Source organism: Malus sylvestris, chromosome 5 (genome assembly GCF_916048215.2).
Source record: "Malus sylvestris chromosome 5, drMalSylv7.2, whole genome shotgun sequence".
Taxonomy (NCBI): domain Eukaryota; kingdom Viridiplantae; phylum Streptophyta; class Magnoliopsida; order Rosales; family Rosaceae; genus Malus; species Malus sylvestris.
Window position 1 is genome coordinate 31837103 of NC_062264.1, and position 10492 is coordinate 31847594.

At 35.6% G+C, this 10492-nt stretch overlaps 1 pseudogene; it reads right to left on the reverse strand.

Moving 5' to 3' along the window:
- Window positions 1-4818: 4818 nt before the first annotated feature.
- Window positions 4819-9296, reverse strand: LOC126624818 (uncharacterized; annotated as a pseudogene).
- Window positions 9297-10492: the final 1196 nt, after the last annotated feature.

Here is a 10492-nt window from a genome sequence, read left to right on the forward strand (position 1 = left end):
GCAACAAGCCAAGAACTCCCCACGTCATTCAGGTAGTGATTTTCTTCTATATTATTTGCCAGAATATTAGTTTTCTAAGTCTTACACCGGACACGCACATGAAGCACTACCGAAGTGTTACACCATAGTGTGATTCATCAGTGTCATGAATCAAACTCATGACGTGGAATACTACAAAAACTACTTTAAGAATATATAAAAACTAATGAAAACTATTTAATAGAGATTTGGTTGTTTGATTTCTAAACTTTCTCTTTATTTGAGCAATATTCTAATTTATTTAAATTACAAGAATGAAAATTTAAACTTGGAAGGAGAGCAATGTTCTAGGGCGCGCCCTGCAAATACGTTTGATGGCAGATGATTTCTTGATAGTACTATTAATGATTTGTATTTTTCCTACTAATTATTGGTGTAGGAGAAATTAAAACTTCAAGACCACTTCTAACAATAAAAAGAGAGTTAATACCAGACCAAGAACAGCTAGTTAGCACTTAGCTTTAGATAAACTACTAGAATATCACTCTTACAATACTATATTAAAGCCTAATTATTTTGAAAACTATCGTTTGGGCCCAAAATGTTATTTTGGGCCAAGCCTGAGATTATTCTCGGCCCAATGGCATTTATCTATAATTTTCTTGTGGGCCGGCCGAATCCTGTTGCAAAGAGGATTAGTTTAGATAAAGGGTGAAGTAGTCGATTCTTTGTGGAACAAGGAGTTTTGAAGCCGAAGGTGCTTGGGATCAGGAGATGAATCTAGTTTGTTATGGAGCTTGGTTCAAAGTCCTATTGGAGCTCGGATTGGCCGAAACCTAATTAGATTGGGTTGAGGAGTTCTAATCCGAGTACATTTCTAGTTCGGTTATGAGGGGGTTTTGCTGCTATAAATAGAGAAGAAAGTGCATCATTCGGGGCCCTCCAATTCAACACACAAATTGCCCTGCGCAAAGCTTCTCAACAACCTTTGAGATTTTATCATCTTCCCCTTTCTTCTCACACCCACATCTTCAGTTTGGATAAACAGCACTGGAGCTGTAGAATCAGCCGATCAATGAGCACCTTCAGTTTGGATAAACAGCACTGCTTCGAGACTGACTGGTTATTTATCCAAGTCTCGGTCGACAAGGATTTCTGAACCCTTGTTGGTAGAGGTCATCTCATCAGCCTTCTCGGCGAAGTGAGGTGTTACAGGTTACTAGGCTCGGCACGTTGAACGCCGAGTTGTTTTATGATTGGATATTCACAAGTGCACTTTAGAGTTCGGCATTCCGACGACTTAACCACATTTACCATCAAGACATACATCTCTTTCAAGTATTTGTGTCCATATAGTCTGGTGCCAATACGGTGTGCTTATACTCTCACGAATATAATCACCATGATCGAACTCGGCGCCAACGATTTGTGAATTTCGCAGAACTAGCAGCCTTGTCTTCAGGCTCTAGAACCCGAAAGCTGAGATGTGTTCCTACCTCGGTCGCAGTCGCAAGATCAAGAAGTCAGCAGCGCACTCAACACGACATCAACATATTTTACTCCCTGGCCGAGCTCGGTTGTCAAGTTGGCACGCCACGCATATAACCAAATGACGTAGTTAGCTCATTAGTTACTCAGCATGTGCGCCACATAGGCTTGGTAGTTTTTAGGGTCAACAATTATCCATCAATGTTTTTTCTTTGTTTACATGTTAAATGGTTTGGAGAATATTTAATGTAATTATATTAAGGATATTTTAGTTTCATAATCTGAATCCAACCCGAAATTCTAAAACTTGCATAACTCTATATATACTTCTTGACTTGTTTTTTTGTCAAAATATACTTCTTGACTTTAGATATGTAATACAATGTACTCAAATGGATAACTATCTTTTCAATTACAACTCCCTTGAATATACTACATACAAAAAATGAGAATTTGAGAACTAGAGAGCCAAGGAGATGATATAATTTTTCTTCTTGGTATATAGATGAAGTCATACAACTCTCATAATTTTAAAATTATGAAATAATATAATAAAATACCAAATTCAGCATGAGTTTATGAAATTCTGATCTCAAAATTGGAAATAACATGCGATTATGAAAATCATACGTAAACCTAACACACTCCTTGTTCATTACATCTCGAAAGTTATATATATGTTGTGAATTATATGAAGAAGAAAAAATATTGCTCAAGGATTTGGAATACATTTAAGATGCGATTATATGGAGATGAATTACAATTCAAGAAGATGAGGAAAGAAACAACTGACCCGCTAAACGCATCAGGCAGTTGTTAATTATCGATGGCTGCTCTGAATAAATTAAGATTCTTAATTTATTTTTTTAATTTGAATTGTTTTAAAATAATCTATCAAATAATTGGATTGTCTCAACTGCAGGTCCTGAGGTTGTTCAAAATTTGTTTCTTATTGTTTCTTATATGTAGAGCATATTGGCCCACATGATGACATTTTTTGCGGACACAGATCCTCTCCGGATCTAAGCCTAGGGATCAATAGATCCTGGTCATTAAAATTTGATTCAACAACTACAAATAAGGGACCTTTCTAAAAGTTATAATAATTACAACCGTTGTATCAAATTTCAATGGTCCGGATCTATTGATCACTAGGCTCAGATCCGGAGAGGATCTGTGTCCATTTTTTGCGACAGACCTAAATTAAATTATTCGCAAAATTTAGTTTGAATGGGTCAATATATGGATCGATTTTTTTTGCTTTCTTGGATTGGATTGAGGCTAGTTCGGGAATGTTGTGTTTCTTTTTCAAAATCGCTTCTATTGTGCTGTAAGGATAAATAACTGTTAAAAAAAAACAATAATTGGCTACTTTAAGATGAGTAAGAACTCCTACTCAAAATTTCTCAAATTATTTGTTGTCAATTTATAGAATTTTGTATTTATAATCAGAACCGTTCATATTATAAATCATCCTATAAATATCGGCTATGCAAAAAATCAATTAAAATGAAGGCCGTTTAGTCATCAAACTATTTAAAAACAAATGAACATTATTGGTAAAAGCATTAAGAACCGTCTATGTATTTGCTACAATAGATTGACTAAACAATCTTAATTTTAATTTTTTTTTTTTACAGAGATGCTCTTTACAATGTGATTCATAGTATGAACAATTCTGATTATAAGCAAAAAAAATTATGATTAAAACACTAAGGGTTTTAAGTAGGAGTTTCTACTCATTTTTGAGTAGCCAAGTATTGTTCGTTAAAAAAACCTTGAATGGAAAGTCTCTAACACACCCCAACCCCGATATCGAGTGAATACCGAAACCAAACCGTTCTAGCCATCAACCGGATGTGTGACGAACGCCTAATATGCATAAAAACAAAACTAAAATTATCAACTAATAAAATATACTAAAAATTCGGCAAAACTTCCCCTAGCATTCAGAAGCCATCAAACTAGTCAAGATCCAGCGTCCAAGTCCCAGTCAACCACTTCGGATCCATCCTAGCTAGATCTATTTTCTTTGTTTTAGCAGAATCAAACTAAGGAATTAGTTGAGCAATTTTAATAAGTCTTTAACATGTTCAAAATTGAACTTCTGTCACCATTTTTTTCTGTTACAACCATTATAAAATATTTTAAAAAAAAGTTGTACTAGAGCTAAATTTATGTTTATTTTTTGTTGTTGGAAGTTTTAAGTATGTTTATAGGACAATTAGGTCATGACAGAAATTTGAGTTTATTGCGCTATTTGTAATATTGAATAAGATAATTTTACAAAAACTAATTTGAGTTTATTGCGCTCTTTGAAAAAGGGGTATGCTATCTACATACCCATGTGTACTTCTCACACATCATTCTCAATTTTTTATCACCAGATTCAATGGATCGAAGAAGATCGAAAGATAAAAATTAATAATAAAAAAAATATGTAAGAAGTAAAAAAAAGTATGTGAATAGCAAACTTCTTGGAAAATTGTAGTTTGTTGAACTCCATCCCACTTCAGCAGGAAAATCAAAAGGTATCTGTGTGCCATTTTTTGTCTAGTCAATTGAGATTTAATGTTTGACTAAAAAAAAGAAGAGATTTAATGTAAAATGGTTTTTAAATGTTTAATTGATTTAATTAATTAATACAGAAATGGTTGCTAAATGATGGTGACTGTATCGTCTATATTGTCGCCATATGGCAATCTTGGAGCAAACGCGGACCCACCAGGAGGAATAATAACAATATACCGAATTGGAGATTATTTTTCAAATTATGCCCTAATTTCATTTGGCCTCGGATGTGATTCACAGTTGACGTGCATTGCATTCGACCGAATCTTCCTGCGCTTTACGTTTTCGACTGAAAGATGAAATTAATTAAATAAAAAAAATTATATATATATATATAGAGAATACACGACGTAGTCACATGTATTTTGTTTACTCTAGCATGATGTGAAATTGTCTAAGCATGACGAAAGTTGTTCGTTATTCTTCGCAATGAATTGATCGGAAAAATACGCACAAATAAAACCTGCTAGAATCTTAGAGTATAAGAGGGTACTCAACCAGTTGCTATAAATCACAGTTCATTGTTATAAATCACAGCTCATTGCTTTTTTATTAGCATGTTATGTCCATCGAACTCTTGATTAAAAGTTCGTAACTAATTCTATTGGTATACTTCCCTTCTTTTCTTTTCTTTTTTTGTCAAAACAAAATACAAAGGAAACGAGAGAGATCAACTTAACAACCGTTTGGTATGATGGTACCAAAGTTTCCACCATGGTAGACAAGGTTAAACGTTCAAATTTTATGAACGGTAGTTGTTGATAATAAAAAACACACATATACAGTGAACAAATTGTATTGCTATCGTTAATTAATAAAGTGAATAGGAAGTGTATACATCGAACAAATTCATGTGTTTTTTTGTACATATTTCGGTAGAATGACATCGAAGAGGAAGAAGAAAGAAGAAAATTACACTTTAGTGGTAAAATGAGTTTGGGTAATATTTACGCTTCCCTTGTACTTTCATCTTTCAAGACAGAGAAACTTAGAGGACGCTTTGTCAAAGAAAGAGGCTCAATTAGAATTAGTGGCTTCAAAGTTCACTACCTTTCTTCAGGCCTCAAGAGCCCCTTGAGTTTTCGTTCGAAACCCCGAAGCTCCAGCCGGTATAGCCATGAAAAAAAAATACAGGCGCAGAAGGCAGCGTCGAGAATTGTATCCTTTGTCACTTGAAAGCCGAAATGCTATTGGGAACAAGCTCCTAGTCCGTCTGATGGATTGGCGAGGTCAGGAAGAGTCCTCCCGGTTTTGAGGTGCTTCTAATTGGGGAGGCAAGAGGTTCAAAAAGCTCCCTTGCACATGTTGACTACCACTATCGGATGTCTCCAACGTCTCTGACTCTTCATCTGCATCAAGTGAACACAAAAAGGTAAGAAATGTAAAGACATTTGCCCAATCCTAGTTTAAATGCTGGGCAGCAATATATGTTAGAAGACAGATACGATATGAATGATGTAGATACGATATGAATGATGTACGTACCAAAAAGTGCTTTAATAGATGGTCTTTTCGATTTGGTGCTTTTCTTCTTCAACGAGGCTACATAGAAAGAAGGCACCCAAGTTTACAAAAAACGGAAAATTGCCACACTAAAGAGCACTCAAATAATTGGAAACCAGCCAGTCAGTAGATGCTTCGTTTGTTTACCAGTTTGACGACTTAACATTTTGCGGGTTAACCCGTACATTGCATGAACCATCAAAATCCATGCACACATGTACGTACAAAAACTTTTAAATGATACCAATATATAGCAAATGATAAGTTCTCCTGCAAGTTCATGGAAGATAGAGATATACCCATCCCAGGCACTTGATAATCATTAACAATTTCGAAGTTCTTATATGTATAGCCAACAAAATTAATGTCCTTGGAGGAGAGCATCTGCAAAATGAAGAGAGAAAAATATAAGGGGAAAATTTGGAATGAATTAGGGGTGGGGTGGGGGTAGCTTGTAGGGCAAGTTAAATAACAAACAATGGTGACAAATTCTATATACAAATTAGTGACAATAGCTAAGTATGAACAAAGCTCGTAAGCTTACCTTTCTCCAGGGACCAGTTTTGGATGAACTCTGACTTTGATTGTCAGCCTGCATACCAAAAATCAGTATTCATCAAATTATGAGCAACATGATATGCTCACCGCAAATAGCCTCACAAAATCCACAAAAAAACTGAAGACCATCTATACCTCATCAAACTTTTCAAAATTTTGAGTATCCAAATCATCATTGACCTCAGGAATAAATGCAGCATCCATTTGGTAAAGCTTTTCCCATTCAGTCCCATTGAACCAAGGATGAACCTGAAATAGGAATTAGCAGCAAGGTAATTCCCATTATATGCAATGAGTTGTTGAGCAAATCGAAAATACTTAGAACAGGACACACCAGACAACACCTTTATTTCATCTGCGCCATTTGTTCCCAACCTCTGGTTGACATTACACAAGAGTTTACTAATAAGATCTTTCGCTTCTGGAGACAGCCTTGCTTCTTCTGGAAATTTCAAATGCGTTTTCCAGTTTACAATCTACAAGAGACGAGCAAGACAGCAAACATTATCAGGCAAACAGGTGAGAATAAATGGTGACATGAGACGTCACAAGCTACACACATAAAAGCCCAAGGGAATTATGCTTGAGGCTTTTTAAAAGAGAACTTCTTAAAATAAAACTTTCAATATTTCTAAACTTTACCTTCCTGCATGTTGACATTGGATCATCAGAATAGAAGGGGGGGTAACCCACAAGCATTTCATACATAATAGCACCAAGTGACCACCTGTGTATCAACAAAATTCACAACTCAGTCAATCCAGGCATCAAAAAACAAAGTGGCTCTTCAGTTTATGGTCCATAAAGGTGATATGGTACAGCAATTTCAAAATGATCCCATTACAATATGAAAGGCAGTAAAAATAGTTATTGTTATGCCACATGATTCTCCAATTGCTTGTTGATTAACGGAAATTGAGTCTACGGTAATGAGATCACAATTGATATTTAAAACATGAATTAATTCATCAGTGTTAAACATTCAAACACCCTTTTGCTGAAAATCATAATACTCACCAATCACATTCCATCCCATAACCTTTTTTTAACAGAACTTCTGGAGCAATATAGTCAGGTGTACCAACAGTGGAATAAGCCTGCAATGGGCATATATCAAGAGTTAAACGAACGATAACTTTGCAACATCCTACCAAAACGTCATGAATGACAATGTTGTACGTCCAAAAATATACAGTTCTTCTTTTATCTACAATATAACTTACAAGCATTCTCCTATTCTTCTGCCAATGTTGCAGTTGCTCTTGTTGTGTTCGTTTTGGAGCAGCAGGACGTTCATCATTCTGTGCAGCACCATTAGCGTTGGGCGCAACCGAAAAGTCTTCTCGGATTGTACTGCAGTCTAAAGGTTTACACAACCCAAAATCTGACAGTCTCAAGTGTCCATATCTATCGAGTAGCAAATTGTCAGGCTTAATATCCCTGTAATATGCAAAATAGACTAGGTTAACCTCTATTTCACAGTCCAATAAAATTAGATTTACTTAAATCTATTTCAAAAAATCAGTGTAAATAGTGAATTTGTACCACAAACCTATGAATGTAATTGTGTTTATGGATAGACTCAATCGCCAAAACTGTTTCGGCAACATAAAATCTAGCTTCCTCTTCAGTCAAAATATCCTTTCTCATGAGTAATGTCATCATATCTCCTCCAGGTAAGTATTCCATTATAAGATAAAGAAAGTCATCATCTTGAAATGAACAGTACAGCTTGACAATGCAATTGCTGTCCACCTCAGCAAGTAAGTTCCTTTCCGCTTTGACATGCTCTACCTAAAAATAATATAAAACAACTGGCATTAGATACAGTTCAAATTACCTCAGTAATTCAAGTGGCAGGAAACTGATTACCTGGCCTCTACGAAGCATCTCTGATTTCTTAAGCTTTTTCATGGCATATACAGAACCAGACGTCTTTTCCCTGCATACACGAACCTGCACCATGAAGCAACATTGGTCAAAAACTTATATCAATCCCATGAGACAAGATCTCTATACTGTGCCAGCTGGGAGGCTGAAGCTGAACTTTTTGTTTCGTTAAAAGACTCTCCTTTATGTAACATTTTTCTTTGAGTAGCCCAATCATGTCATTTAGTCACCAACCTCCGCGTTCTCCATATAGAGAGACCCAAAACACTTGTAAAGCTATTCGAACCAAAGAAGACATTTAAGTACAAGATCTTTTTAGAGAATTTATACCTCACCAAATGCGCCCTTGCCGATCATAGTCAACAGCTCGAAATCATCAACACCCATTTTATGCCTCTGAAGGCGCATGTATTCGGTTTCTTTCTTCTCGAGAAACTTGAGAAGGTTGTTTTGATCTTCCTCAGAGACGTCGGCATCAGCCAACTTTTTCTCTAACATGTTTCGTCTGCCATAAAGAAGTACAATTACTAATTCGAAATCGAAAAAACCCACAAAAACTGGGTTAAACTTCTCTGCCTATATCAGTAAATCCAACAAGAAACCATCACAAAGCTGCATTATTTAGCATTACAGTTGCAAATTCAATCATTTTCCTAATTTCCAAAAACAAAAATGCAAATTCATCAATTCAAATTATATATCTACCGTTCCTTCCGCTCCTGGAGATTCTTCATTTGCTCCTTGTAATGGTTCTCAATATACTGCTTCGCCGCCGCAGCCTTCTGCTTCGTGACATTGGAAAGCGCCTCCTCATCCATATTCGACTCTTCTCCGCCTCCATCGCCGCCGGCGCACGGCTCCTTCCTCCTCGTCGAGCTCCTCAGCTTTTCACGCGGCTGAAGCTTCGACAGCCAACTCCGTGCCGAATCCATTTCCTCCTGCTCGCAATGCAGCCCACCACCATGCCAAACTCGCAACGTGAATTTCTCAATCCCCAGCCATCTGCATTGTAATTTCGATCACGAAACGCATCAAAATGCAATCGATTGCATGCAAATCCGAATAAAAAAATTTGAAAAAAAAAAAGAAAAAGAAAATTTGGGGAAAATATTCTTGGGAACAAAAACAAGAGGCTGAGAATTCGGATTACCGCGTAAAACTAGCGGCGGGTGCGATCCGCGAAAACCCTAAATAAACTCTCTCCCCTCTCTCTCTCTCTCTCTCACTTTCTCTCTCTTCTGTGTGTTGTAGGCAGCAGAGGGAGACACATCTTCTTCTGTTCTTCCCTCCATTTTTATATGGGTATATATAGCTTCCCCATCTTCATTCGAATTTTCCTTTTTAATTTTCAAATTTAATTAATTATTAACATTTTTTTTTTTCTTTTTTATTTTCTGGTGCGTTGGATCTCGCGATAAATTGATCCGCTAAGATTCGCGTGGGTGGCCGGGTTCTGTCTAATGTCTATGTTCAAAGTTTTCCCGCAGGCTGCGGTTTTTTAGAAAAGGTATTGTCTTCGGATTCCTTCCATTAAGTTATCTTCATCAAACAATTTGAACTTTTAAAATTTGATTCAACAGCTAAAGTTATTATAATTTTTAAAATGGACATCTGTTATAGTCGTTGAATCAAATTTTATGGGACCAGATTAGTTGATGAGGAAGACTTGTGGAATAGATTCGGAGATGATCCTTTTCCGTTCTTTTCTTTCTCAAACGCTCAAAGTCCGATTATTTGGTCTTGAAAAATAATAAATATAAATGATAAGAAACTTATAGCTCGGTTGGTTAAAAATATTTACTTTTATAATTGATGTCTCGTGTTTATTTATTGCCCCAAGCCACCACTATTTGCCACCTCCAAATGACATTTCAGTTAAAATTTTGTTGCAAGCAAGATATAAAATATCGATGATATCAGAAATATCGGTAATCCAAAAACACGAAAATTTCAATGGAAATATCGGGATATTATCGATATTGATAAAAATTGAATAAAAACCATGGAAATTGTAAGAAAAACTTAGAAATTTTTATTGAAACTTTGCAGAATGTTTATTTAGTCAATTATCTATTAGTTTATCACACAAAAAAAATTGGAAGGAAATGCATTGCATGATGGATTTAACTGATTTAAGTTGATTATATAGCGAGCTGACAAACATTGTGAGTGTAGAAAATATGTAGTAATTAATGAAAGAAATTTAAACACACCATAATCATTTATATATAATGAATTAGTACAATATTTTACACTTCATACATTGCATGGTAAGATACATGAGTGACTTAGTACTACATATAGTTCCTATCAAGGTCTAAAATATCGATAATATTGGAAATATCGGTACTCCAAAGACACGGAAATTTCGATGGAAATGTCCCCAGTTAAAAAAAAATGAATAATTTGAATATAACTTTTTTCAATAGTATATTTTAGCGTTAGAAATATCATACGCACTTGTTTCGAAGAATCTTCTATTGTGCGCATATAACCCTTTAGA